General features: G+C 39.3%; 1 long non-coding RNA gene across 1 annotated transcript; it reads right to left on the bottom strand.

Annotated features, from left to right (window-relative positions):
* Window positions 1–458: 458 nt before the first annotated feature.
* LOC122057515 lies at window positions 459–1,828 on the bottom strand. The gene is made up of 2 exons (XR_006133541.1): window positions 870–1,828; window positions 459–720 (listed from the first exon to the last, which is right to left on the bottom strand). It is a non-coding gene; the product is annotated as an uncharacterized LOC122057515 (long non-coding RNA).
* Window positions 1,829–6,613: the final 4,785 nt, after the last annotated feature.

The raw sequence follows: 6,613 nt of genomic DNA, 5'->3' as shown, positions 1-6,613 counted from the left end.
CCCCCCCCCCCCCTTTTCTAAAGAAAAAAAATGACCTTTCCTTCCTTCTTTGTGATCATCTGAAGGGATTTTTGAATTAAGGAAGTGGTTAGGATCAGCCCAATTACAATGGTTATTGGGTTTAAGTAGACCCTCAAATATCCATGCAGCTATGTTTGAGTATGGTGGTTTAACTCGAAACCAGTCTTGAATTGATGTAAACATAGATTTATAATGGTTTAAGCTGTTATGAGAGAGAGAGAGAGAGAGAGAGAGAGAGAGAGAGAGAGAGAGAGAGAGAGAGAGAGAGAGAGAGAGAGAACATTTGGGGCCATATCTAAGACCACTATTTAGTTAAAAGATTGCATTGCAAGAAGGATGCTGAGCATCTGATGAGCTGTGGGAGCCTACTGCAATTACCATCCATTCTAAAAGCAATAAATAAACTAATCAGATGGTTAGAGAATTAAACAAAATCATTCCCATGCAATTTGAGCTTTATTGATGGCCAATCTGAATCAATAGGAAATTAAGTGCACATACCAAGAATACTGTGTTACTAGTGGTGTGTGTGTGCAACATACAATCACGTCTAACTTGAAATACCATCACATGCTGAAGGAAACCCTAGAACTTCGCGTTCTGCAAGATAAAATGAAAAATCCTAAATACTCCTAATGATGTGAAACATGCTCACCTAATTCAAACATCATGATGAGGGAAACCCTAGAATTCAGTATCCTGTAAGATGAAAAGAAAACCTTTAATCCTGCAAATGATGAGGACCATGCTCACGTGATTCAGACATGATGAAAGGAAACCTAGAATTCAGTGTTTTGCAAGATTAAATGAAAACCCTAAATCTTGCAAATGATCAGAAACATGCTCACCTGGTTCAGACATGCCAGGACCTGAATTTAGTGTTGCTCTTTCAAATATAATTTCGATCAAACTTCTCACAACTAATACTAGAGAGAGAGAGAGGCTTAAACCTAGCAGCAGTTGCAGACTTCCATCTCAGGTTTTTTTTTTGGATGAACAAAAATTCTTTCCCCCTCCCTAAAAATGAAGGAAAGAATGATGAAAAAGAAAAAAAAGATATGAGGAGAAAACTCCACAACAAAACGAGCTCAGAAGTTATTGATAGATGCAGTTGATGAGAAATGCAATATGCATGGCTCCTCGCACGCCATTCACGAAGGCCATCGATGTGCCGATGGGCTCTGCAAATGGCATACAGGGAGCCAGGCATATTTATATCTAATACTGTTACCTTGATCCTGAGATGTATATAATTCGAGCATGAACCGAGGCACTTGTGATCAACCTTGGCTAGCTCTTGCACTAGGTCCTGAGAACAGACAGTAAAGAGAACTACTTGACTTGGGTCAGTAGAGCCCCACTTAACAATGAATACTGAGGGGATTGAAATTGAAACTGAAATTAAAAGGAAGGACGGTGCAGTACTTAGCATTTATTCTGTGAGGAGCAAGACTTGAAGGGAAGGTGCAAAAGCAGAAAGATCGGTCTCTCACTCACTCTCTCTCTCTAAAAGATCAAAAGTAAGTCTTATGTATTCAATCTATGACCCACACACTCTCCTCCTTTTCATTCTTTTAGAAATTAACCAACCAACCACCATTTGAGTTGGCATAAAACAAACACAGCTGATGAATGAAGAAACTACTCCACCTCAACCTCCCCTCTTTTTTCTTCTGCTTTTCTGTGGGAAAACCATAGCTAAACTTAGTGAAGATCTGCCTCCATCTAAGTGGGGTTTTTGAGAGGGAAAGGGTGAGTGTGTTTGTGGGGTCTGATGATCTCAGGTCGCACTTGCACCACCATAAGCTTCTATATTTAAAATATTGAGAGAGAGAGAGAGAGAGAGAGAGAGAGAGATGCTGGGTTTGGTTTGGGTTAGTAACTACGCAATTTCCTAAGAGACTCTCTTATGATTCTTGAAATGTCCTTTTTCTGAGTCGTAAAGCAAAGGTTGCTGTGCTCATCTGAAACTAATTTGTCTGGGAGTGCTTGGAAGATTTGGATTCCACATCAATCTTCCTCCTTTGAAAGTATTACTTATCCTCCCCCCCCCCCCCCCCCCCCTCTCTCTCTCTCTCCTTACATTTCTTTTTTATACCCTTTATAATTTTATATAAATATCGTGCTCTATATAAGAAAAAAGTGAGAGGGTATTCTGCTGGGTGGCTTCAAGCCCTATCTATATATATATATATATATATATAGAGGATACATTTTCTTGCCCCATTGTTGGATCAAGCAACACAAATTTACTGAATTTAATTATAAAAAGGGCATATCCAGTGCACAAGATTCCTGCTACTATGGGTTTAAGGAGAGTTATAATTATGTACGTTGCAACAACCTTATAGTTGGGTCAAAGTTTGCCCTCTTGATTATATAAATTTTTAGTCTTCATGTTATGATCTGCTATCCTTATAATGCTTATTAATAGGGCTAAGAATACCATTAAAGAGAAACACATATCATTAGAAATGAATATTTAGAGGACAAGTAGCCAAAGTACACCTTATTCTCAGATTTTAAGTAACTTATAGGATTAAAGCTAATTGGTTCCTCTATAATTGTAATGGCCATAGTGTGCAGTAAGACCACCAAACCAGCCAAAATAACCAAATCAAACCATACTGAATGATTATGGAGATTTTCAACTGGGGTTCCAAAATGAAAATCTTTACCAAATCTGAACCACAAATAACAAGATATGGTTCCTGAATGGGGTGACTAGCGGCATGGGTAATGTTTTCCCCCCACCCTTCATTGGGGTGTTACACGTGATCACCACAGACACAGAGAGAGAGAGAGAGAGAGAGAGAGAGAGAGAGAGTGATTACATTTGGATGAGAAAACAAAGATTAGTAATTCAGGAAGATGGGGTTTGGGAACTGGGAAGGGAGGGCAAAGTACCCATTTGGCCCTTTGGAAAGTTAAAAAGGGAAAATGGATTAAAAACAAGAGAGAGAAAGAGAGAGACATCCAAAGGGCAGAGAAGCATTGATTGGAGCTGATCATGGATCTTCTGTGTAGAAATTAGAAAAAAGCTGCAACTGGTTCTTTCCTTTTACATAGATGATGAATATGGTGAAAGGACAGTAAAGGTTATAAGATTTAAAATGGTAAGTTTCTTATCGTTTATAGTGTTGGAAGGGAACAAGTGTGGGAATCCTCTTGTGAGAGATGGCTACGCCTTGGTGTTTGGATGCGAGTGAGTCTTCCCTCTCAGATTCCATTCCTCCCTCCCACTCCTCACAGCCTCACATTGCCCACAGTGGCCAGTGGCCACAGTGGACGGTTCTCTCTCTCTTCTCTCTCTATCTCGATTCCCCACGCACCTCATCTCACGTGGCAGCACCCCATCATCATCTCCATTCACATTCCCATACGCATGCCTTTCTCACAGAGGCCCAGCCCAATGCCATGCATGATTACGTTCAACTACTGTTCAAGGTTCAACCATGATGATGCCCTAATGTCTTATTCCCTCTAGCTCTTTCTCTCTCTAGGCTCTCTAGGCTATAGAAGTCCGAAGCAGGAGCAGCTCTTGGATCTATCACATCTAACCTGATCAGCCCTTCACTTTCATCAAATATATCCTTCACGTGGGTCATAAATTGATTCCATCCAGGCCTTCCATTTTGTGAAGAAGATCAAAGCCGACATGCTTATTGAATAACCTTCCAAGTTCCTATCTAGGGCAAGCTTTTGTCCTCATTGTATCATATAATTTGATTGTCAAACCAGGACAAAGAACTCACTTTCTCTGACTGGAAGGCATCTTAGGCATGTGGGAGAATGGGGCAAACTTACCATCTCTCCGGTCCTGGTGAAGCTTCTTTCCTTGCTGCGGATTTTTTGGAGGTATTAACGTGTATATTAGAGTGTTTATTTATTTATTTTATGATAGAAGTGGAAAATTTCACCTTGAGAAGGTATTTTCAAACCTACCTTGGGATTTTATTTTTCTGACTACTATCAGGAGTTACAATGAAGGCAACGGCGAATTTTTTTTTCCTTTAACCTTTGAGGTACATAAATAGTTTGCCAATTCTTCTTTAAAATATAAATAATTCCAAAATAGTTTTCATCAACATAGAAACATCATGTAGTAAAGAATAAATTTCCCAAGGTCATTGTGCTCGAGACCCTAAGTTAGCCAAGTAATCACCACTTCTTGGCAATCTATTCAGACTTTGCTCCCCGCAAGCCTTGTTGTAATTTTTTAATTTTTTATTCTTGAGGACTTCTATGTACAAGAATATGATCTATATAAATTATCACAAATTGAATATTAAATAATAAAGGAGAAGTCCATCCTGCTCCAATAGATCTATGATCAGAGTCCACATCATAATCAAGATAGGAGAACCCAAATCAATTGTTAAAGGATAATCATCACTGAATGAAAGGTTAATAAGATCAAATGGAGAAAAAAATTAAGCTCATCATATGCCCATTTATAAATCAGTTGCACAATGGACATCAGATTAGGCTTAGCCTGCCGTATTCTAGAAGCGTCGCGAGCTATTCATACGAAATAAAAAGTGATAGCAATTTCCCGAAAGCCACAGTGAACAAGTGTCCATTCACCTCGTGGCCTCAAGGCCACTCTTTGGGGGAGGGGCTAAAGGGGTCTCGTCCCTTCAATCCATGCAGTGATGTTCACCACATGGTGAAGGAAAACTTCTCCCTAAAATTTTAGTCCTTACTTGCCTAAATAAACCTACTCTTCAGTGATTCTGAAACAATGGACCAATGCAATACAACAACTTATAATTGGGCTATCAGAGGATGAGCTTTTAGCTCAGTAGCATGCAGCTAGGTAGTTGGGTGCAAGCATGAGTGAAGGAAACGTCACTGGTATCACACTCCTTACTCCACCTCAAAAAATAGTATTAGCAGTAGTTGTAGTACTGCAGTAAATATGGTCCAATGAGCACCTCTTGCTGACCTCTTAGTGGGTCTTGCTTGGCCTAGTGGCCCTTAAACTAGTATTTAAAAAAAAAAAAGAATAGGCTATTATTAATATATAGAGAGAGAACCAGTCCAAACCCATTAATGAGCACTGAGAAACATAGATGATATGGGCCAAACTTGAGGGTAAAAAAGATTAGTCCAAGCCCATCCTAGTATCCCGTAAGCCATACAAACTAGAGCCCAGCTGAGCAAAGGGTTTAAAATGCTTGCAAAGAAAAGATGGTCAGCCACCAATAATGGAGTTAGCCCTTCTACGAAAGAAGCTGAATATTTGGCTGAATGTCTCTTCCCTCTTGACATCTCCTCCAAGCATCAATGGAGCTAGCACGTATTTAACAAAAGGTCATCATAGGTTCATATCAGATTTTTTTTTTTTGACCAAGGTGTCCGGGCCAGTTTACGCACACCTCGACTAATCTTCGGGGAGACTAGCGCAGCAACTCTCTGCCACGATCTCCACTTAAATCGTAGATGCTATATCAAATGCTAAAATTGCAATATCCACAAGAAATAATCACATCTTCTTCTTGTTTGTTGGGGCTCACCCATTGCTTGTTTAAGTAAAACGCTAACGCCAATCACTAAAGCCAACAGAACAATTTAACATGCAACCATTAGGGTCTATGAGTAAGATCAGCAACTTCAACTTTACACAAAGGAAAATTTACAAAACTCAGGCCATCCAATTCAAGGTTACTATTTTGAATTAACATGGGAGAATCTTATAAGAAAAAAGAAAAAAAAAAGAATTAACATGGGAGAAAAAGAGGTGAAAGTTTTCTCTTTGGGTGAATTAGAAAAAAAGTTTGGATTACGGAGTTTGAGTCAATATAGGACAAGTATAGGAGTATGAGTAAATATATGACCAATATAGGGGAGTGAGAGTAATTAACTTATTAAACAAATGGAGTCAAAACTACAAGTGCCTAACACAGTTGGTAAGTTGTAGTGAGTAAAAAGTCCATGCTCACCAGGAAGCTCGAACTTTTTAAAACAATGGATCGTACCAATTGATCAGTATTAGATCTGTAAGACTTGATATCGCATTCAATTGATACCAATTTTATCCAGTTTCACTGAAAGCAGTGAAGAGCACTAAACACTCCCGTATGAGTGGTCCAAGGTGTGCCTAGTGGGAGTCGAACTTAGGATATCCGAGTTTATGGCTCGTACCAAGTTCGTTGCTCACCATCTATGGTACCCCCTTGGGTTAATAATATATACCCGATAATACTTAATGATATCATCCCTCTATGTATATAAGAATAGGGTTACCTGAGTAAGTAGCATAGGGGACCGCATCACTTAGGAATGACAAAATATATTCATATATATATATATATATATAGAGAGAGAGAGAGAGAGAGAGAGAGAGAGAGAGAGAGAGAGTGGCTAGGGTATCCTCCATGGTTGGCTCAAAGAACCTTTTCTCATATATAAAGTAGTTGGGAAAGATCTTAGCTCACATTGTGGGGATTATTTCTCATGTCCTCTTACAAGTTAATTATGTGCAATCCATATTAACACTCTCTCTACTTGTAAATCTTTTACCGGACACAAATGTTTTCCACGCTGTGATTGGTATGGGATAGACCGATAGAAGATCCCCCCCCCCCGC

This window comes from Macadamia integrifolia, chromosome 12 (genome assembly GCF_013358625.1).
Source record: "Macadamia integrifolia cultivar HAES 741 chromosome 12, SCU_Mint_v3, whole genome shotgun sequence".
NCBI classification, from domain to species: Eukaryota; Viridiplantae; Streptophyta; class Magnoliopsida; order Proteales; family Proteaceae; genus Macadamia; species Macadamia integrifolia.
This window is presented reverse-complemented; position numbering and strand designations above follow the sequence as displayed.